Source organism: Apium graveolens, chromosome 9 (assembly GCF_009905375.1).
Source record: "Apium graveolens cultivar Ventura chromosome 9, ASM990537v1, whole genome shotgun sequence".
In the NCBI taxonomy this organism is placed as follows: domain Eukaryota; kingdom Viridiplantae; phylum Streptophyta; class Magnoliopsida; order Apiales; family Apiaceae; genus Apium; species Apium graveolens.
This window is the reverse complement of record NC_133655.1, coordinates 118134959-118159179: the sequence shown is the minus strand read 5'-3', so window position 1 is coordinate 118159179 and position 24221 is coordinate 118134959. Positions and strand designations below refer to the sequence as shown.

At 36.6% G+C, this 24221-nt stretch overlaps 1 non-coding gene across 1 annotated transcript; it reads left to right on the top strand.

Moving 5' to 3' along the window:
- Nucleotides 1-626: 626 nt before the first annotated feature.
- Nucleotides 627-733, top strand: LOC141688425 (small nucleolar RNA R71). The gene has a single exon (XR_012561868.1). It is a non-coding gene; the product is annotated as a small nucleolar RNA R71 (small nucleolar RNA).
- The last annotated feature ends 23488 nt before the right edge of the window (nt 734-24221 follow it).

Below are 24221 nucleotides of genomic sequence, written 5' to 3'. Positions count from 1 at the left end.
TCTTGATAGAAACCGCTTGGCTCTTGTACATGAGCCTCAACTCCTCCAATTCAGATTTTTCATTAGACTGCAATAGCTGGAGTTGTTGCCTTGGTGCGTATTGTGGTTGCTGAAAACTGGGAGGGTAGTACTGCTTTGCTGGATACTGCTGATAAGGCTGTTGAACCGCATTTTGAGAATTTCTCCAACTGAAGTTAGGATGGTTGCGGTTGTTGGGATGATAGGTGGTTGGCATAGGCTGTTGCGACCTCTGGAAGTTGCTCATGAACTGAGCTGATTCACTAGAAATAGGGCACTGCTCCATCTCATGCGCACCAGCACAAAGCTCACAGACACTAGTGATCTGATTAACTCCATAATTAGCCAAAGAATCCACCTTCATCGTCAAAGCCTTAAGTTGAGCAGCTATAGCAGTAGCTGTATTTAACTCCAGAATTCCTACTACCTTGCCCTGAGATAGTCTCTGAGTAGGATTCTGGTATTCATTCGCAGCCATCAGTTCAATCAATTCATACGCTTCATTGTAGCTTTTAGCCCACAAGGCTCCTCCTAATGCTGCATCAAGCATGGCTCTAGAAGTAGCACCTAAACCATTATAGAAGCAGTTAATGATCATCCAGTCAGGCATCCCATGGTGAGGGCACATTCTAAACATCTCTTTGTAGCGATCCCAAGCCTCACATAAAGATTCTCCAGATTGCTGAGCAAATTGAGTAAGTGCATTTCTGATTGCCGCAGCCTTCGCTATAGGAAAGAGTTTAATTAAGAACTTTTGAGCAAGATCCTCCCATTTGGTGATAGACCCTGGTGGTAGAGAATGTAACCAGCACTTAGCTTTATCCCGCAAAGAGAATGGGAAAAGCCTCAACTTAATAGCATCTTCAGAAACTCCATTGAACTTGAAAGTGTCGAAGATCTCGATGAAATCTCCGATGTGCATGTTGGGGTCTTCTGTTGGAGAAACCCCAAACTGAACTGAGTTATGTATCATCTGAATCGTGCTCGACTTGATCTCAAAGGTATTAGCCGAGATGGCTGGTCGAACAATGCTAGACTGAATATCATTAATCTTTGGTTTAGAGTAATCCATCAAAGCCTTCAGATTCGCTTCTGGTTCTCCCATTGCAATAAGTGCTTCTTCTTCAACTTTCTCCTTGACAAGAACTTCCTCAAAAACTTCCTTAGCTACTACAACTTCTTCCTCGGCTTGATCCAGTGTTCTCTTACGAGACCGAGAACGCGTATGCATACACGCTCGCTAGAGTACCTGAAACACGACAAAGAAATAAGTAAGTAACAATGTCCGAGTCAATGAACTTTAACGACCACTGATGACAAACACATAAACCAAAAATTAACCCCAAGTCCCCGGCAGTGGCGCCAAAAACTTGTTAAGACGAAAACACGCGCTAATATTCACGCAAGTATACATGATCGCAAGTAATATAAAATTAATTCTAGTTCATTCCCACAGGGACTGGTTTAAGTTAATTTTAATCAATGTACTTATGCAACAATGGTATGGTTATTATCCAATGCTAATATGAATAACAAATTGAGGTTGTTTTAACTACGCTTAACTAAGAGATTATACTAAAGGACATTAACTAAGAGAATAAAGAGAGTTGAATACTATATGACACAAACATGGGATTTTAAATTCATTAAATACTTCATTCAATAGCCTTTTCATTCTTAACCTTAGCATGCAATGGTGATGAGGCTAATCAGATAACATGAAACTGATAAACGCCAACTTTCGTTGTACGAATACCATATTACCAGACATCCACAAAAGAGATAGAAGCTGCATAGACACCAATTATATTGAGACCCTATATTTCTGTAGAATTTGACAACATAACGGTTTAATGCACAAGTTATCTATCATGATTACATAGGGCAAGCAAGATGGTTAAAATTACCTACGAATCATGCATATCAAATACATGAACCTATGCTAGCATGGCAAGTTCTAAACCCCTAAATTTACTTTCGCTTCATTAGAGATTAACACGCTATCTTATAAGTATGCGACGCTCATAAGACGAATAAGCACAACCAATACTAGGATATCGTACAATCACCACACACTAAGGCATCGAAACAAATTAACTAAAGAAATCCATAAATAAATCCGTTAGAAACCCACGACAACGATTAGCCCATAATCGGACTCATCATCAACGTGGGTTCCGATGAAAGCATGGTATAATAAACGTAGTCTTTATACTGAATAAATAATAAACCAAGTACGTTAGACAAGAGTATAGGTTCATAAAATAAGAAAACTAGCATCCAAAGTTACAACTTAAAATAAAGAATCACAAGAATAAACTAAATCCTTTTCGTCTTAGATGAATTTTGTTATACGGTCTTCTTACACCTTCTCCTTAAGCTCTGGTGCGTCTTGTTATGAAAAATGATCATAAGTTATGCTTATATAGCATCCCATGAAGAGTAGAAGTCCATCAATCAGAATCACAAGAGAATCAGGATTCTTTTATCCCGACCTGGCGTGGCCGCTTGCTTCAACAGCACAGGCACTCTGAGTTTCTGTTCTTTGGGCGCGGGCACGCGCTATCATAGCGTGGGTGCGCTGAATCTCTGGAAAAACTTCTTCTTTTTATTTTCTTGCTGGTTTGACTTGGCCTTTTCCCGAGCAATCTTCTCGAACACCATCATAACACCAATTTAGCACCAAAACAATGCTAAATCTCCTGAGTCTTTTATTTCTGCCTGAAATGCAAAAATACTACAAAAACACATTAAATACATAAATAACTCGAGTACAAAATATCAAATCAAGCCTTTATAGGACATAATAAGTGGACATAAATGCCACTTAACACCCGTGCGAAATCACAAAATTTGGCCTATAATTTTTACTTTAATATAATTTTAAAAGAAATATATTTCGATAAATAAAATGAACTATCAAAATATGTAAACAATAAATATCTTCGAACAGTTTAGTTAAAAAGATAGGCTCTTCCTGTATATTAAGAGTGGTTCTTAACCCGTATTTCATAACAAAATCATCTAAAACAATTTCAACTTTCACTTAATCCAAAAGTTCACTTCCGGCTGCTATCAAAACAAGTCGACTTAGTCTTTATTATGATATTTTTGTTTGTAAATATATACAAGGTCTTAAAAATTCAGGGTCCCGTAATTTTGGTGGCTCAACGCGCTTTCCCACAGCGCCTCACTATTCACAATTTTTAGCTTTTTGACAATAATACAAAAGAGACCTCATTATGTGGATACTGATACAGTTACAACTTACAAGTAAAACATATGTATAGTAGATTTGTGGTATGGACCAATTTTACCACCGGTAGAAAATACATTAGGCATGGACTGGTCATATATAACTTAGCATATTTTTTTTTAATTTTGTATTATATTACTTGGTATTCTTCTTTTTCCCAGTAAACGATCAGATTTAACCTTCTACTACACCCTTATTTTTATGACTTAATTACAAATTATTTAAAAGGAATTTTGAAGTAAAGTCTATACAATACATTGGAATAAATTTTTTATATAGTAAACCATGAAATATTGAAAATCCTAACAAGAAAAGACTATCCTAACAAGAAAGACTTGGTATTAGATGTTCCAGGCATGTCTTTGTGCCTAACATTAATCACCAAGAATAAGTACATATACCTTTAAAACTAAAAAAAATTGCAATAACTTTCTTAAGTGATGGGACATAATTTTCCACCACATTAGAATCTAATACTGTTGTACCATAAAACTGTCATGGGTATTTTATTCGGTCTTCAAGGAAATGGGTCGGAAAATTGACAAAAGAGTAAGCCGAGCTCTAGAGAATATGTCGCCGAAGCTCCGCGCGCACCACCGTCATCATCGCAGCCTAGGCGTGCCTCAAGAACCCCAGTTGTGCAGCAAGCCTAGGCACCGCGATAGCACTAGTCGCCGTAACAGCTTCAGGTGTGCCCTAGATGGTGCTAGGTGTGTGGGGCACGTCACGATAGTACTATTCACCGTTTGCAACGACTATGAACAATGAGCAATTACGACGATGATTTACAACAGTAAGTACAACGGAAGCTTAAAATAATCATAGTAAAGGAGGTGTGCGATATTTTCTATGACAAGGATATGGAAACAATCACTACGATGAGGATTTTACAATGGTCACCCTAGTAGAAGATGAAGATGAAGAATAAGTATTACTGAAGGTGCCCATAAAAGGTTTTTTAAAGTTAAGGAAGAATGAATATGGCATCTTATGAAGGAAATTGGACGAGCCCATTTGCCTTCCATGATGTAGCCCTCCATAGCAAAACAAATATGAGCATTCGAAGCTCGCGACGATGTGCCAACCCGATCCAATATTTCATGATACCTCCGAAAATCACCCATCTACTTGGGAGTAAGCTTTTTTTCTTGTTCTTCCTTCAAGTCTAAGTCTAACTCACACTCCTCAATCCGGATGAATGTAAGGCCTCGAAGACTTTGTTGAAGTGACAACAAACTCAACAGTCAATGAAAAGAAGAACTTTGGCTCATCTTTAAGTACTCGGGGAGAAAGCTCATAAAAAGGGGACTTGCTCTCACCATCGGAAGTAATGATATGGCTTTTCCCCTTGGCTCTCACTCTCAAGTCCAAAACATCATCCTCAGACCAATTTTCCAGTCGAGACTGATGATTCTGAAGGTGTACTCCGCTTGAAGCCCCATCAAACTATCTCCCCGATACCATAAAAAGAATTTCAAAATTGGATGTTCCAAGGCTAGGAGACATACTGATCTCCCCTCAATGAAGCTGCTCGAAGAAGCACTCAAAAAGATGATAGAGTAAATGTTGGCAGACGTGGAAGAGGCGAAAGTTCTTACCGAAGGTTGAACTCTGCAAAACGAGTGAAAAAATGAAGAAGAATTGTCATCTAGTTGTGATAAAGAAAAGAGAAAAAAGGTTAGGACGTGCCACAATACCAAAAAAATTAAAAAATATTTTGAAGAAGCCAAGGCACCCCCCAACGAGGAAATGAGGGTCGTCACCCGGGCTCTGGAAACACCCCGGGAGTGCCTCGTAAAGGAAAAAGCGGGGATCACGGCCAAGAGCCCTATCGCATGCCTCAGGTGGGCCGCCATGTGCAAGAGGGATTGTAAATTGGTTTCCTAATCTTTGATTCCAATCTACCCTCCTAACACAATTGGAGGTCAATCCGAAGATTCTACAAGATCTATAAGTTATAAATGCATATTTGTTAGGAATATATTGTAGGCTTGATGATAATTCATCAAAACACCTTAGTAGATTTAATTAAGTGATTTTGTAACAATCAACGGATAACCATATTTGTTCATCCGTTGATAGAGTAGCTTATATTTCAATAAGTTTTTGTGGCACATTTCTGTATACTCTAATAACTTAGAAGTTTAGAAGTTGTAGAGAATTTTAAGTCATGTTGACTACTAGAAAGATATGCAAAATAGGTTGGCTAATTGCAAATATTAGATACATTGTAATTTAGCATAAGTGAAATAGCATCAATAACTAAGGAAATACTTTCAACGGATAAACTACAAAGCTTCGATGGATGACTCAAGACACTTTCAACGGATGATCCATTAGAGACTCAACGGATAACTCATGTGGAGTATTAACGGATAACATTGAAGTCTCAATGGATAACCAATTCAAATAGCAGTTAAAAGTGAATTGACAATCACATGGGTTGATTATATACAAAATGAATGTGGCAGCCTATTTGCAGGTTTGAGAGAACATAGGAGCATTTCCATTTCCATGCTTAAAGAAATACAAAGATGATGGATAGAGAAATAAAGAAACATGTGAACGGACTTAGATATTTGTTTATCTTTCTGTATTTTTCATATGTAACTTGGTAATATATAAACCACGTGTAGCAAGTAGAATAATTATTGATTGAACTGAGAAACAGAAAAAGCTACATCTGTTAGGAATTTCTCTGTTCTTCTTTTGTAAAAATACTTGTAAGCAGCTGTGTGCATTCTTGCATCACAGAGTTCTCATTCATATATATATCTCTGGTGGAAAGATCAATCCACTAGAAAGTTTTTAAGCCATTGTGTTTACTTACTTTGTGTCTTGAATACTTAAATCGTTTATTCCACACTTTTGCTTATTCAAACATAGATATATTTTGCAAAGAGATTTTATTATTTCAAAAAGGAACCAGAATTACATTAAACCCCCTTCTATAATTCTATTGTTAGATTGTTAGGGTATAACAATTGGTATTAGAGCAAGCTCTTGACACACTAAGAGTTTAATGATTAAAACAAACTAACAATATGAGTAGAAAGGATGTTGGAGTGAAGATCCCTTTTCTGGACAACGACAACTATTACCATTGGAAGGTGAAAATGCACCTGCATCTTCTCTCTCAAGATGAAAGGTATGTTGATTGCATTGATAGAGGTCCTCATGTTCGTCGCAGAGCTGCAATATATGCTGAAGGAGCTGTTGGCAGTGAGCAAAGCATTCCAAAGCCACAATCAGAATGGACAGATGAAGACATTGAGCAAGTGCACAAAGATAAAAAGTCTATGAACATTCTGTTCAATGGTCTTGATGGTGACATGTTTGACAATGTCATCAACTGCAAAACTTCTAAGGACATTTGGGATACACTTTAAATCATATGTGATGGAACTAAACAAGTGAGGGAAAACAAAATGCAACTTCTAATACAGCAGTATGAGCACTTTCATTATGAAGAAAATGAGTCTTTAAGTGACATTTTTAGTAGGTTTCAAAAACAACTAAATGCACTCAAGCTGCATGGGAGAATCTACCAAACAAAAGATTCGAACCTGAAATTTCTTGGATCTCTTCCAAAAGAGTGGAAGCCTATGATAGTCTCTCTTAGAAACTCTAAAGATTTGAAAGAGTTTACTTTGGAGAGACTTTATGGCATTTTAAAAACCTATGAGCTCAAGATGGAGCAGGATGAGCAGTTGGAGAAAGGGAGGAAGAAAGAAGGGTCTATTACCTTGGTAGCTGAACAAGAGAGAGGGAAAAAGATGAAGGTTGGAGCTGTGTAATGTGCACCAAACCCAAGGGTTTGTCAAGCCAAGGATAAAGAGTTATTGGATGAGAATGAATAATATTCTAGTCAGGATGAAATGGATGATATAGATGGGCATCTGGTCTTCCTATCAAGAAGATTTTCCAAGCTCAAATTCAAAAGGCATTTTGGAGCAACCAAGCCAAATAGAAACATGGTTGGTAAATCTAAATTTAAATGTTTCAAATGTAGCTTGGGTGGTCATTTTTCCAATGAATGCAGAAAGCCTGATTCTGAGAAAAAGAAGTTTGAGCCTGTGGATTACAAAAAGAAGTACTTTGAACTGCTCAAACAAAAGGAAAGAGCTCTCCTAACTCAAGAAAATGATTGGGTAGCTGATGGGGTAGATGAAGATGAAGAAACAAGCTAAGTCAATCTATCCCTAATGGCCAAATCAGATGAAGCTGAGGTCAGTTCTTCGAGCAATCAGGTAATCACTACTAATCTAGCACACCTTTCTAAAGATGAGTGTAATGATGCCATAAATGACATGTCAACAGAATTATATCATTTATGTGTTACACTTAAATCACTCACTAAAGAAAACAAAAGAATTAAAGATAATAATATGTTTTTAAGTGAGAGGAATACTGTGTCAGAAACTCAATTTGTTGAGTTTGAGAAACTGAAGATAGAGTGCAAGATTTCAAAAGATGAATTGACTGAATCTTTAAAGAAAAAGGAAATTTTAAGAAAGCAACTTGAATGAGAGCAAGAGGAAATCAAGGCTTGGAAGTCATCAAGAGATGTGAGTGCCCAAATTGTTAAGCTAGATTCTATGTTGGTAGAAGGATTATCAACGCATGTGGAATCCACGAATGACGAAGTTTATCAGTCAAAAGCTAAAAAGGATTATCAATTGAAAAACAAGGATACTCATCCGTTGACAGAACAGAATCCAATTAGAAAAGCCAAGCTGGCTAAACTAAATGAGAAATATGAATCAGTTTCCAAGAACTTTGTAACAGGAGAATCAAATCATGTTAAAGAGAATAAGAGAGTGAATGTGGGGCATCTATCAATGAAGCAACTGAATGACAGATTGGAGAAAATTGAGGTCCAAGCAGATTCAAAAAGGAAAAATAACAGGAATGGGAAAGTGCGAACTAACAAACATAACAACTACACACCTGATAAATATGCACCTAAAAAAATTTGTGTTAAGTGTGGTAGTGTTAATCATTTTTAAGAAGAATGTCATCATTAAGAAACTGATGACAGCAAAGGGTATATTGTAGGATATGGATTGATTTCTAAGAAGAATGTCATCATTGAAGAAGTTGCTCTAGTGGATGGACTCAAACACAACCTTCTGAGTGTCAGCCAGCTATGTGACAAAGGCAACTCTGTAACCTTAAATTCAGAAGCCTGTGTTGTTACAAGTAAGAAGAACAACAAAGTGGTTCTCACAGGAGTGAAAAAAGGAAATGTGTACCTAGATGACTTCAACTAATCCAATATAGATTATATTACTTGTCTTTTCAGCAAAGCAAGTCAAGATGAAAGTTGGATGTGGCATAAGAAGCTATCCCATCTAAACTTCAAGACTATGAATGAATTAGTCACGAAAGACCTAGTGAGAGGCATTTCTAAAGTTGAGTTTTCAAAGGATGGACTGTGTGATGCTTGTCAGAAAGTAAAATAAATCAAGGCATCATTCAAAAAGAAGCTTGAATCTACAATTGAAGAACCACTGTAACTATTTCACATGGATTTCTTGGGACCAGTCAATGTGTTGTCAATCTCAAAGAAAAGATATTATCTAGTGATTGTGGATTATTTTTCAAAGTTCTCTCGGACATATTTCCTTAAATCTAAAGATAAGCTTAAGAAATCATAAGCAATCATATAAGGGAATTCAACGATCATCCTACTCTCAAAGTTAGAAGAATTAGGAGTGACTATGGAACTAAGTTCAAAAACTCTTCAATGAGGTTGTTTTGTAAAGAAAATAGGATCATGCATGAGTTTTTCAGCCGAAAGGACTCCACAACAAAATGGAGTAGTGGAAAGAAAGATTAGATATCTAATTGAAGTTGCAAGGACCATGCTAGAAGAATCAAAGTTACCAACTTATTTCTGGGCTGAAGCTGTAAATACTGCATGCTATACTCAGAATATTTCTTTGGTTAATCAAGCAAAATGCATGACTCTTGATCAATTGTTCAAGAACAGCAAACCAACACTGAACTTTCTTCATGTTTTTGGATGCAAATGCTACATTCTAAAGAATCAAACTGAGCAACATGGAAAGTTTGATGCCAAAGGTGATGAAGGTATCTTTATTGGATATGTTGTGGGGAAAACATATAGAGTCTACAATCTAAGAACCAACATTATTATAGAATTTGTACATGTTGTGTTTGATGATAAGAAGATTGAAGGACTGCAAGATGAAGGTTTCCATGAAAGCCTCAAATTTGACAATGTTGAGATGAACTGTGCTGAAAGTGATGATGAAAGTAATCAAGAAACAATTACCAAGGAATATGCAAAAAATTCAACATCAAATGGAGCAAAGAATTCTACATCCATCGAAAGACAAAGTGCATCATCCGTTGAAAGACATGGTGCATCATCTATTGACAGAAAAACTACATCATCCGTCAAAAGGAAAAAGTCAACATCCGTTGAACCATCAATAGGAGTTGAAGGCCCTTTTAGATCACACACTCAAAGAACCCCAACCTCAAATCAAAGATCCATAAACTTAGGGGGAGTTTCTTCAAATTAAAACTCAGTCACTCATCAAGACAATAATGAGGCCTCTTCATCTAGAGCTAATCTACCACAATAAAGGAAATGGATTAAAGATCAACCATTTAAACTAATTATTGGTGATGCATCGTCAAGAGTGCAAACAAGGAAAGCCTCTCAAGATGAATGTCTATATAGCAGCTTCATGTCACAGGAAGAACCAAAGAAAGTAGAAGAAGCTTCGTTGGATCCTGATTGGGTTTTAGCTATGCAAGAAGAGCTAAACCAATTTGAAAGGAATAAAATATGGGAGCTGATACCCAAAGAAAAATGCAAGAATTCTATTGACACCAAATGATTATTCAGAAACAAGATGGATGAGAATGACATAGTCATAAGGAATAAAGCAAGATTGGTTGCTAAAGGCTATTTTCAACAGGAAGGGATAGATTTTTATGAAACCTTTGCTCCTGTTTCAAGACTTGAAGCTATCAGAATTTTCCTAGCCTATGCAGCCCATGCCAATTTCAATGTCTATCAAATGGATGTAAAGAGTACCTTTCTAAATGGAGATTTGGAGGAGGAAGTCTGTGTCAGTCAGCCTCCTGGTTTTGAAGATCCCAACTTTCCAGAATATGTTTACTATCTTTTGAAAGCTCTTTATGGATTGAAACAAGCACCTAGAGCCAATCACCCATTCAGCAGAATTTCTTGGGAGTCGTGAGGGGAGCTGACTTGTGAATTGAATAAGTAAAGTGGATGTTAAGGATTAAAGTTAAATCAAGATTGATAATTACTAATGCTCTAATAAAATGACGAGAGTAAGACAAGTCACATTGGACGATTGTAAATTTTACGTATTTAGCAGAGAGACGTTAAGTGCAGTTAGAGACGTATTTTAAATATTTTGACGATAATGTCAAAGAAAACTCCCCTTTAAGTATTTATTTATTGATAACGATCAACTCACATTATGATAGTACTTCCCCAAAAAAATTCTCAGAAGTAGATATATATATGTTGGGTTTCGAAGGCATAAAACGCAGCGGATAAACGTAAATAAAATAATAAAAAAAATTTCGAAACCCAAAAACAAGATCCATGTATAATTATGGGCAGATTATGGAGATAACGAATCATACCTATCAAGAGCTTAACTTTCACGAACTCAACGGAGATCCTAGCTATCACGCTTTGTGTCTACCTCTCGGAGAAACACCTCTATGGTATCCACACGAGCACCTTCAAGAACGTCTCACGAACTTGACTACGGAATGGATGTACTAGCCTCCTTCTTGACGATCTGAATTACCTCTGCCTCTCTTTGCTGCTAGGGTTTTCTCAAAAACGTACAAGCCTCTTTAACCTATCATTATGTATTTATAATGGCTGATCAAAATGGCCCATAACAGCAAAGCCCAACCCTAGTAAGTATTGGATTAAATAATAAAAACGAATTTCTATTATTTAATTAATAACTAAGTCATACTTAATTATTATGGGCAAAAACATTCCTTTTAATTCGAATTTATATTATCTCAATTAAGTCTTACTTAATTATAATAAAATTCAAATAATCATCAATTAATTTAAATCCATAATTTAAATTAACTATTGCATTAAGTGCTCTATTTGTGCGACCCTATAGGCTATTCTTTAATTGGCAATAATTTTATTCTTTAATAAAATTATAAACAATGAGCGGTATCTAGTAATATATGATTGTTACCCAATTAAACAATAATTAAATCGTGATTAGATAAAACCTTTTGTGATTAATGTTTTTCATGTAATATAATCCCTTTAACCATACATATTATAGATTAAACTCGAGGCATGTATTTAGTCATCCTCTTCAACATTTAATCCGGGTTTACTTGATCCATGAGTAGATTATCGAGACAAATCATTATTTGAGCATGGCCATGCTTTTATAATTTCACTCAATCAAGAGGCCAATAATATCTCTCCTAATTATAGGAGGGTTAAATCCTTTATCTATCATTCATATTTCTCATACGACTCATGATATACCCGATGTCCACTTTTATCATCACCCGGTCAAAAGTAACTTTTAATGTAGTCAAAGTATATTAATCCTCGTATAGAAATATAATGATTTCAAGTCAAAGGATCGTTACACCATTATCACTGTGAGTCTTTCTTATGACTTTATTAAACATGAAGAATCTCACTGTGGGTCTGTCCAGTACCATGTACTCTCACATGTACCTATGTATTGACTTTAGTATCCCCATACTTATAACCAATGAGATGTGGTTATCTTGTCAAACAACATACTAATCTATCTATGTATTATTATTGTCCTATATAATAATACTCGACTAGGAACCTTTAAGAATATGATATATTATATAATCTCAAGTTCAAGTAATGTACTTAAACTATACAATTTGTATCATGATTCTAAGGACATTTATTATGCTAACAAAATATCGCAGTAATTAAGGTCATAATAAATACATTTATTGAATGATCAACTGACATAAAGATTATAAAAGAATAATGTATTGCCTCTAGGGCACCTACACTAACAATCTCCCACTTGCACTAGAGCCAATCACCCATATATCTAATACCCATGGAACTAGTGTGACCATCGTGCTTCTGCTGCGACAAGCCTTTGGTCATTGGGTCTGCAATGTTATCATTTGTGTGCACTTTACATATGTGTATATCACCCCTTTCATTAATCTATCGAATGAGGTGAAATCTCCTGAGTATATGTTTAGCCCGGGAATGTGATCTAGGTTCTTTAGCCTGTGCAATGGCTCCATTATTATCGCAGTATAGATCAATGGGATCTGTGATCGATGGAACCACTCCCAAATCAGAAATGAAATTTTGAATCCAAACGGCCTCCTTAGCTGCTTCACAAGCTGCAATGTACTCAGCCTCCATTGTAGAATCAGCTACTGTTTCTTGCTTTGAACTCTTCCAGCTTACAGCACCTCCGTTTAGACAAAACACAAAACCAGACTGTGATACAGTATCATCTCTGTCTGTTTGGAAACTTGCATCGGTGTAACCTTTTACAACGAGTTTCTCTTCTCCTCCATACACCAAGAATGAATCTTTAGTTCTTTTCAAGTACTTAAGAATATTCTTAACTGCCGTCCAGTGACCTTCACCCGGATTAGACTGGTATCTGCTCGTCATGCTCAAAGCATACGAGACATCTGGGCGAGTACATACCATTGCATACATGGTAGATCCAATTGCTGAAGCATATGGAACTTTATTCATGTGGTCCTTCTCATCCAATAATTTCGGACACTGGTCCTTAGAGATCGTTATCCCTTGAGACACGGGGACATATCCCTTTTTTGTATTTTGCATTTCAAAATGATGCAAAACCTTATCAATGTATGTGCTCTGACTTAGACCGATCATCCTTCTAGATCTTTCTCTATAGATCCTCATTCCTAGAATGTAGGATGCCTCTCCTAAGTCTTTAATGGAGAAATTGCTCCCTAACCAAGTCTTAACAGCCTTTAGAGAAGGTATGTCATTCCCCATTAGTAGTATATCATCAACATATAGTACTATGAATGCCACATAGCTCCCACTAACCTTCTTATAAACACACAGTTCATCTTCGTTTTAAACAAAGCCATACTCTGTGACTATTTCATCAAAACGGATATTCCATCTCCTAGAGGATTGCTTCAATCCATAAATGGATCGACGCAATTTACATACCTTGCCAGCATTCCTTGGATCGACAAAACCCTCAGGTTGTGTCATGTACACATCCTCTTCAAGGCTTCCATTAAGGAAGGCTGTTTTGACATCCATTTGCCAGATTTCATAATCATGGAATGCTGCAATGGCAAGTAAAATCCTTATAGACTTGACCATAGCCACTGGTGAGAAAGTTTCATCATAGTCAATACCATGAATTTATTTGAAACCTTTTGCAACCAGCCTAGCTTTATAGGTCTGAACATTTCCATCCTTGCCCTTTTTCTTCTTAAAAATACATTTGCACCCTATGGGTTTTACCCCTTCAGGTGGATCAACCAAAGTCCATACTTGGTTTTCGTACATGGAATCTATCTCGGATTTCATGGCTTCAAGCCATCTCTTAGAGTCTGGACTGTTCATAGCATCTTGGTATGTGAGAGGCTCATCTTCATCTATGAGCATCAAATCACCATACTGAGTCATGAGAAATCCATATCTCTCTGGCTCATGGCGAAATCTACCAGATCTACGAACAACCTGTGTTTGTTAAGCATTATCATTATTCTGCTCTTGTTCCACTTCAGGTTCAATGCTATTTTGCGGTTCTCGATCTTTATCGAGATCTATAGTTCTCCCACTGTTTCTTTTGGAAACAAAATCTTTTTCCATGAAGACAGCATCTCAAGCAATAAACACTTTCTGCTCAGAAGGACTATAAAAATAATACGCCTTTGTTTCATTAGGGTATCCTACAAAAATGCACTCTTCGGATTTAGGTCCAAGCTTGTCAGATTCTTGATGTTTCACAAATGCCTTACATCCCCAAACTTTCATAAAGTTCATGCCTGACCGTTTCTCCTTCCATATCTCATATGGAGTCTTTTGAACCTTCTTAGTAGGAACACGGTTAAGTGTGAAAGCCGTTGTTTCTAGAGCGTAACCCCAGAAACTAATTGGAAGATCTGCATGACTCATCATCGATCACACCATGTCCAACAAGGTGCGATTTCTCCTCTCTGAAACTCCATTCCATTGAGGTGTTCCTGGCGGAGTGAGTTGTGATACAATACCACACTCTTTCAAATACTCTCTAAATTCGGTGCTTAAGTATTCACCCCCACGATCGGATCGTAAGATCTTAATACTTGCATCTCCGCCAATTTGCTTCTCTACTTCAACCTTGTATTCTTTAAATTTTTCAAAAGAATCGGATTTGTTCTTCATAAGATATACATATCCATATCTACTGAAATCATCAGTAAATGTTATGAAGTAGTAGTAGCCTCCTCTAGCCATTACACGCATTGGGCCACATACATCACTATGTATTAGCTCCAAACGTTTAATGGCCCTTTGACCCTTACCAGTGAAAGGGGCTTTAGTCATCTTACCAAGCAAACAAGATTCGCATTCTTGGTATGATTCAAAATCAAACTTATCCAAGTATCCATCCTTATGTAATTTGGATATGCGTTTCTCATTTATGTGGCCTAGACGACAATGCCAGAGGTATGTTTGATTTGAGTCATTCATTTTAAGTCATTTGTTTTCTATATTACAGACAGGGTTATCTAAATCAAGAACATATAAACCATTAAATAAACGCGCAACACCATAGGTTAAATCATTCAAAGCAAAAGAGCAACTGTTGTTCTTTATTGTAAACGAAAAACCTTTCTTGTCCAAACAAGAAACAGAAATAATGTTTCTGCGAATCGCAGGCACGTAAAAACAATCTTCTAGTTCTAAAACAAGCCCAGAGGGCATAGATAAATAATAAGTCCCTACAGCTAAAGCAGCAACTTTTGCTCCATTGCCTACTCTTAGGTCCACTTCTCCCTTAGCCAAAGTTCTACTTCTCTGCAGGCCCTGCACATTTATACAAATGTGAGAAGCACATCCAATATCAAATACCCAAGATGTAGAAATAGATAAATTGACTTCTATAATATAAATACCTGATCCAGAAATCTGAATTGCTTTCTTTTTCTTCAGATCCTCCAAGTAAATTGGACAGTTTCTCTTCCAGTGACCATCTCTCTTACAGTAGTGACATTCACCCTTGGCCACACCACCTTTAGGCTTTAAAGCCTGCTTGGGACCTGACTTTGGCTTGGGTGTAGAATCAGATCCAATCTTCTTCTTACCCTTCCATTTGCCCTTCCCTTTGGCCTTACCTTTATTTCCCACCATCAGTATGAGAGCAGGTTCAGCTGTCTTCATGTTGGTCTCATATGTTCTCAACATATGCAACAATTCAGTAGGTGTTTTGTCAAATTCATTCATATTGTAGTTCACAACAAACTGAGTGAATTTGTTGTTCAAAGAATTCATGATTAAGTCAATACCAGTTTCTGGACCAATCGGGAAACCCAAAGTTTCAAGGTACTCAATGTAACCAATCATCTTCAGAACATGTGGGCCAACTGGTTCACTCGCCCCTTGTTTGCAATTAAAAAGTGACTTACTCGTGTTGAACCTTTCTTGACGAGTTTGGCTTGCAAACATGCTTTGCAAGTGCTCATTGATAGTATATGCATCCATATGCACATGCTGTCTTTGAAGCTCAGCACTCATAGTTGCCAACATAAGACATGCAACATCATTTGCATCATTCTCATCCCTTGTGCGTGCTGCTCGTTCATCAGCAGTAGCACCTTCAGGAAGGGGGCCTGGAGGAGGAATATCAATGACATGAAGCTTGCGCTCCTGCCTGAGGACAATCCTCAAATTCCTCTGCCAGTCTAGGAAGTTGTTTCCTCCTGTCAGCTTGTCCTTCTCAAGGACTGAACGTACGGATAGTGTGTTTGTGTTGTTTGCCATTACTCAGTATCTACAATAATAAAAGTGCAAAATAAACATTAGATTGTCTGAGTTAAAATTTTATGTTCATATGATTATGATATATTCATAATATATCTCCCACTATTTTTTTTATCAAATTAATAGCCCTAACTATTAATTCGGAAAGTATATCCCATAAATCTTTCTAGTGAGCCAAGATCCATATTTCGTCATGTTCTAAGTCAACCACTGGTATCCTTAAAACATAATTATTTAGGTAGACAACAGTTGTCAATTATATCATATATAATTCTTGGATAATTTGGTGAACAACAATTGATCTTATCTATCTAATAGATTTTAAACCAAACTCTATGCTTCTAAGTTCATAATAGTTGAATATAACCGTTTATATTCACCTTATTATGATGACTCAGTTAAGTTAGACCCAATGATACAACGTCCGAATATAACCGTTTATATTCGTCGCATTTCACCATGATAGATAGGAGTCCCCTGCCACTGACAGCCCTTCCCCTTATCGATCTAGGATTTAATGAGTGTTCATTCATTGGAAAGCATCTGATTAAAACTTAATATTTTTACTTAGGGATTTTTAATTTAGAACGATCATGATCCCATCATAAAGAATTTCCCAATTTTTCCTTGAATAAAATACTTCAAATCAATACTCGTCAATGGTTTGATTTCCAGGTAGTGGAGGAGTCACATCGGTCTCGCTTAAAACCCACAGCCTTACAAGTTCTATGAACCCGTTGTTGACAAAATCGCCCCATGTCAGAAATAAAGAAAATTCATATTTTATTCCGTGTTTCATAAACACGAGAATCTCATGATCGTTTGTTAATTTTAAATCTTGAGTCGTTACAGATTTTATCTTGTTTAAAGGCATGGCATGGGTGATGTATCTAATATATACATGCATCATTAATCTAATTAAAACATGCATTTTCTACTCTACACATACTATTTATACATCATATGAAAAGTGCGTAAAGTAAAAGTGCAATAGTTATGGCCCAATCCTATGTGATCTTTTCAGGCTAATGAAAAGATCAAGGTCAGTCTATGGTGTAAAAATAACTATTACATATGTATTCTCTATTGCTTCCATTGTCTCCTTGGCCTCCACAGGATGCCTCCTCTTTCCCTTCTCCTTCTTGGATGTTACATTAAGAATTATACTAATGAACTTACAAAAGAACTCGAGTTACATTCGAGATAAAACAACTACAAATAGAAAACGACATACAAGTCGTATTTATTACAAACCAAAAGAATAAACCATTACAACTAAGGTCTTAAGGCCATAACTATGCACCATGCTCAAGTAACCATTAAAGAACATGATAGATCATATAAAGATGACATACTATTTATCACTTATCATGATCCAATCAAGAATAATAAATAAGTAAAGCATATGTCATAAGCACAAATTAAAAACGAAACCCTAAGCACGCGGTGAGGTCGCTGGGGGGGTTCGGGGGGGCAGCGAGCCCCCCGATGGCGGAAATTTTTGCAAAATCAAGTATCAGAATACTAGCAAAACATGTATCAGAATACTATTCCAGAAGCATGTATCAGTATACACACGATCCATATCCCAGTTACCAAAAACATGTATCAGTATACATATTTTAAGAGATCGCATACATATGAGTTATGGCAGATCTTAAACATACTAGTATCATCATATAGATCATTAACAGATTCATTATATCATTCATATAACATAACTGTTATCATGGCAGACTCATATAACATAACTGTTATCATGGCAGACTCATCACACATGCATACTTGTAAAAATACAGTAAACACGTAACCAAATCAGCCCCTTATACACGTAGCTCTGATGCCATTGTTGGGTTTCGAAGGCATAAAACGCAGCGGATAAACATAAATAAAACAAAAAAAAATTTCGAAACCCAAAAACAAGATCCATGTATAATTATGGGCAGATTATGGAGATAACGAATCATACCTATCAAGAGCTTAACTTTCACGAACTCAACGGAGATCCTAGCTATCACGCTTTGTGTCTACCTCTCGGAGAAACACCTCTATGGTATCCACACGAGCACCTTCAAGAACGTCTCATAAACTTGACTACGGAATGGATGTACTAGCCTCCTTCCTGACGATCTGAATTGCCTCTGCCTCTCTTTGCTGCTAGGGTTTTCTCAAAAACGTATAAGCCTCTTTAACCTATCATTATGTATTTATAATGGCTGATCAAAAAGGCCCATAACAGCAAAGCCCAACCCTAGTAAGTATTGGATTAAATAATAAAAACGAATTTCTATTATTTAATTAATAACTAAGTCATACTTAATTATTATGGGCAAAAACATTCCTTTTAATTCAAATTTATATTATATCAATTAAGTCTTACTTAATTATAATAAAATTCAAATAATCATCAATTAATTTAAATCCATAATTTAAATTAACTATTCCATTAAGTGCTCTATTTGTGCGACCCTATAGGCTATTATTTAATTGGCAATAATTTTATTCTTTAATAAAATTATAAACAATGAGCGGTATCTAGTAATACATGATTGTTACCCAATTAAACAATAATTAAATCGTGATTAGATAAAACCTTTCATGATTAATGTTTTTCGTGTAATATAATCCCTTTAACCATACATATTATAGATTAAACTCGAGGCATATATTTAGTCATCCTCTTCAACATTTAATCCGGGTTTACTTGATCCATGGGTAGATTATCGAGACAAATCATTATTTGAGCATGGCCATGCTTTTATAATCTCACTCAATCAAGAGGCCAATAATATATCTCCTAATTATAGGAGGGTTAAATCCTTTATCTATCATTCATATTTCTCATACGACTCATGATATACCCGATGTCCACTTTTATCATCACCCGATCAAAAGTAACTTTTAATATAGTCAAAGTATATTAATCCTCGTATAGAAATATAATGATTTCAAGTCAAAGGGTCGTTACACCATTATCACTGTGAGTCTTTCTTATGACTTTATTAAACATAAAGAATCTCACTGTGGGTCTGTCCAGTACCATGTACTCTCACATGTACCTATGTATTGACTTTAGTATCCCCATACTTATAACCAATGAGATGTGGTTATCTTGTCAAACAACATACTAGTCTATCTATGTATTATTATTGTCCTATATAATAATACTCGACTAGGGACCTTTAAGAATATGATATATTATATAATCTCAAGTTCAAGTCATGTACTTAAACTATACAATTTGTATCATGATTCTAAGGACATTTATTATGCTAACAAAATATCGCAGTAATTAAGGTCATAATAAATACATTTATTGAATGATCAACTGACATAAAGATAATGTATTGCCTCTAGGGCACCTACACTAACAATATATATATAAGATGAACTATACCTATCAACAAGCTCTGCGATTGGAGAACTTAAAAATAAGTTCCAGATATATGATAGGACTCTTAAAGGATAAGGAGGGGTAGACTCCAGTACTTTGTGTACTTGGGAGACTACTAGTTATTACCGTATGAGAAGGTACCATGAATACCGATGTATATGCGAAGTATGCGAAATATACTCGAGAGAAAGGGAAAGCATAAAGTGCCCGAATGCGGCTAGGGTGATAACCGAGAGTAAGGAAGTCATCCCTCTACTAGTAGAAAACAATAACAACATTCTGCTATACGACTGATTATCATATAGTAGGGGCTCTGATGAATGTCCTAATAATTATCCGATTGTAATTGTTATGCAATATTGTAACTCAAGCCTAGGTGCTGGGTTCACTAAAATTATTCACAAAATAATTGAGTTAATAAAAATGTTGTTTTGAAAAAGGTGTATATCACCAAGAAAGCTATCTTTGAATATATATCATTATACAAGTTAATATAATTTCTTTAACAGTCTTTTTATATTGTCAATTATTATGGTTGGGCAATATAGCTCACACTTGTTTCTTCAAAAATGTTGTAACACAACAGTTAACCATGATGCTGATCCGCAAGTTGAAAACCAGAAAGCGCATTGGAAATGCGCAGCTTTTTCGTGGATTGTTTGGGGCGATGCCACAGGTACAACATATGAACTGGTTCAGTTTTTAGTTATTTACGGTTCAGATCATATATAAGTATAACTTATGTAAGGTATTCATGAACAAACATTTATTTGGTCGCAAGTCTAATCTCAAATAGAGGTTACACCCATGGCATAACTGAAATACTTTTGGAATTGTAATAACTATTATTTTGTGGACTTACAACTCTGCTAATGTATTAATTTATTTTCCAAGGCAATAACATGTGATTGTGTATGATAGTAAATGTGGGGTCGTAGATGTGTGAGTTTAATTATATTACTATGCAAGATAAGTGTGGAAACAAGAGTCAAGATAGTGTGACTACCTGAATCCCTGGCCCCATATTTGGGGGCATCACAGAAATGGTATCAGAGCCTTAGTTATTAAATCTTTAAAATAATAGGAAGTAAAATATGCAGACATAAGAGTAATGAATTTAATAAGAACTCGCATCGAGTTTATCGTCAGACTACTAGGTTTGGTCTTGACAATTTTACCCTCAAGGGAACCCCCACTCTAAGTTAGTAATCCCTTGCCTATTATGGAAGGTACTAGTGGAGATAGTAGGAGAGGCCGACCATGCCGATTGAGCGAGACCCTACCCCTGAGCCTGAGGATCCCCCTGTAGATGACTCGGAGGATGAACCCACTGAGGGTCCCCCAAAGGACGAGGCTGACCCCTGCACATTTAGCAGATGATACTGATGAGCCTCAGGAAAATGGGATGGGATGGAGGGAAATTTTGATATATCCCCTTCCGATAATTCGCTCCCTAACACCTCACACAGCAGTGCTGATCCCCCTGCCCTCCGATGATGAGGATGACGATGGATACATCGGGATGGTTGAAGAGACATATGAGGCTGATGGCATACCTTCCAGCGACCCTGACTAACCTATTCCACCTCTAGCTACAGTTCATGTGGCGGTCCACGAGTGGATAGTGGCACAGTTAAATGTTTGTTAGCTATTGAGTACAACACAGGGGGGTGAATGTGTTTTCTGGATTTTTAGCCTTTTTAAATTTGTTTGGATAATTGTGAATAAAGTAGTTTATAATTTGTAGAGATATTGTGTTTAACTGAAATAAAAAAACAAGCACAATATTTCAAAACTCACTTAATTTGTATTAATTAAGTTTGTCTTGCTACAAATTCGGTGTTCTTAAAAATATAAGAACTCAGCTTCTTCCTTGAGAGAATACAAGAAAATGTGAATCTGTTTGTTACTTATAAACTAAGGACCAATGCATGATTTATACACTAGCAGCACTGGTTTACAAAACTTGCACTATAATGTACTAAACTATTTTCTAAAGCAAGCTTTTTCTATTTCCATTTCTAGCTTAGCAAATCTCTGCAGAATCTTCCAGGTCTGTGACCATCCTTTGTCTAGTTAATCTTGGACCTTAATCTTGTATTCTCTCCGGCTACCTTGTAGACTTTTCAATCTAGTTGATAGATCATTTGTTAACTGATAATCTTGAATCTTGAATTTGTTTGCATTCTGTATTTGATAGACATGTCGAGATCTCCAGTTTGTTCTATAGAGAAGTGACATCTCAATAAGTATAATGACTTATCGAGTTCCCTGAGTTCTCTATAGGTATATTTGACTTGTCGAGGTCTCTTGTTCTTTGCATGAGGAATGTCTTGTCGATATGTCTTAGATCTCTACATGTAGAAATGACTTGTCGATATCTCTGAGATCTCTATACACATTTTGACTTGTCGGTATCTCTGAGATCTTTAATGAGAAATTGACTTGTCGATATCTCCAATCTTCCCATCTTCATTTGACTTGTCGATATCTCTGAGTTCTCTACATGCAGAAATGACTTGTCGATATCTCCAATCTTCACATCTTCATTTGACTTGTCGATATCTCTGAGACTTCTCTATAAGCCATTTTGGACTTCTCAATAAGTCATTCTGGACTTCTCGAATGACTTCTCGATATTGCTTGATCTGTGACTTGTCAATATCTTGACTTAGAACATTTTTCATAAAACAGTTTTATTCAACTCCAAGCTTCTTCACTTTTCTCTAAGGCATGATCATCGATTGATCTTCTTCCAGAGTTTATTCCTTAGCTTGAATTTATTTACAGAAAAATACTCCAGTATAATCTTCTAACCTTTTTACAGACTCAAGTAACACAATACAAAATACAAAATAGATTATCAAACAACTAAATCTCAGGGGTGTCAATGTGACTTAGTCTTGTTAATATACAGGCATGTCTTGCACAACGATGTTGACCTGACTGCACGAGTACTCGTATTATGGAGCTGCGACAGGAATTGAGTGACGAGAGAGCTACCCGACTAGGATATCCAAGAGAGTTCAGGACTGCTACCACGACTTTAGCTCGGAGGGAGGTAGATGGGATAGAGCTCGGTGCGTGAGTGCAGATGAGGACCATTACCCAGGGAGGCTACATTCTAGTGGCTGATGCAGAGATGATACTAGTTAGAGCCATGAGGATGATCAAGAATCTAAATCTTCGAGACAAGGATTGATGGAGGTAGCTATTGTTGGTAAACTTTTTGAGGGTTTGTAGACTTGTCCCCATTTTGGTAGGATAGCTAGTAGTAGTTAGCATTCCTAGCCCCACATGTTGATCGGTGTATGTATTTGGTTTCAGGATATATGTATTATATTCGGATTTGTGTACTATTACTAGAACTTAACTCCAAGGGTGCATCCTGAGAGGCTTTTGTGTTTCCTAACTATTAGTTGTTATATATCTATCTAGACTGTTTTGCTACACCCTTTTAATAAAAGCATATCATACACTCAATTATATGCGTATGTACAAAACAAATTAATCAGGAAATGTATATATCATTGTGTTGACAAAACTTTCATCACAAGAACAATGCCACCTCATAGAAGAAGAGCTAGGGCTCAACCAGCAAAGTCCGTCAACCAAAGGCAGGATGACCCATACCATGTTATACCTGGGAAAGGGAGTGATGATGACTTGGAGTTTAAAGAGTTTGATAAAGAAGGGTATGCGTAGGATGAAGCTGAGGATACTAACCAAGGGGAAACCCTATGAACCAATTTATGGACCTCTTAAGGGAAATCTGAATTGACACCCTCCTCCACCACAACCACAAGTTGTTCAATAAAATGTTGTTAATGCCTTCAGGGCATTTAAGTCGCTTAAGCCCCATAGTTTCAAGGATCAGCCAACCCTGTCAAGGCTAGGGCCTGGCTGAAGGAGATGGAAAAGTCATTGGAGATAACGAGTGTTGAGGAATGGCTCAAGATAGTCTTTGCCTCCTATATACTGAAAGGAGAAGCCAATTACGCGTGGGAAACCAAGCTTAACCTTGAAACTGACGTCATTATTCCTTGGGACAGATTCCCTTGACTATTTTTAGACAAGTATATCCTCCGGTTTATGGAAACCAAATGGAGATAAAATTCCTGGAACTTTCTATAGTCAAAGGTTCATCTAAGTCTTCCAACATTAATTGCATTTTATTCACACAGTTCAGGGATACAAAAGATTTAGACGCTCCCGAATCAAATAAAATGTTAACAGGCACACAATTAAGAGTAAGCGTACCTGTAACTATATCGGAATCCTGAGTCGTGGATTTCTTAGTCATTTTGAAAGTTCTGGCTCTAGCCATACTTGTTGCTGGTCTTTGAAATGCACTTCCTCCTATACTGCTCTGGGTAGCTGATTTGTAGTTCCTAGCAATGTTCCCCACTTTACCGTAGCAAAAATAGGTTAATCCTGGGTTCTCAGATTTGCACTCTGTAAAATAATGACCCTTCTGGCTACACTTCAAAGAGTTGACGTTCTCT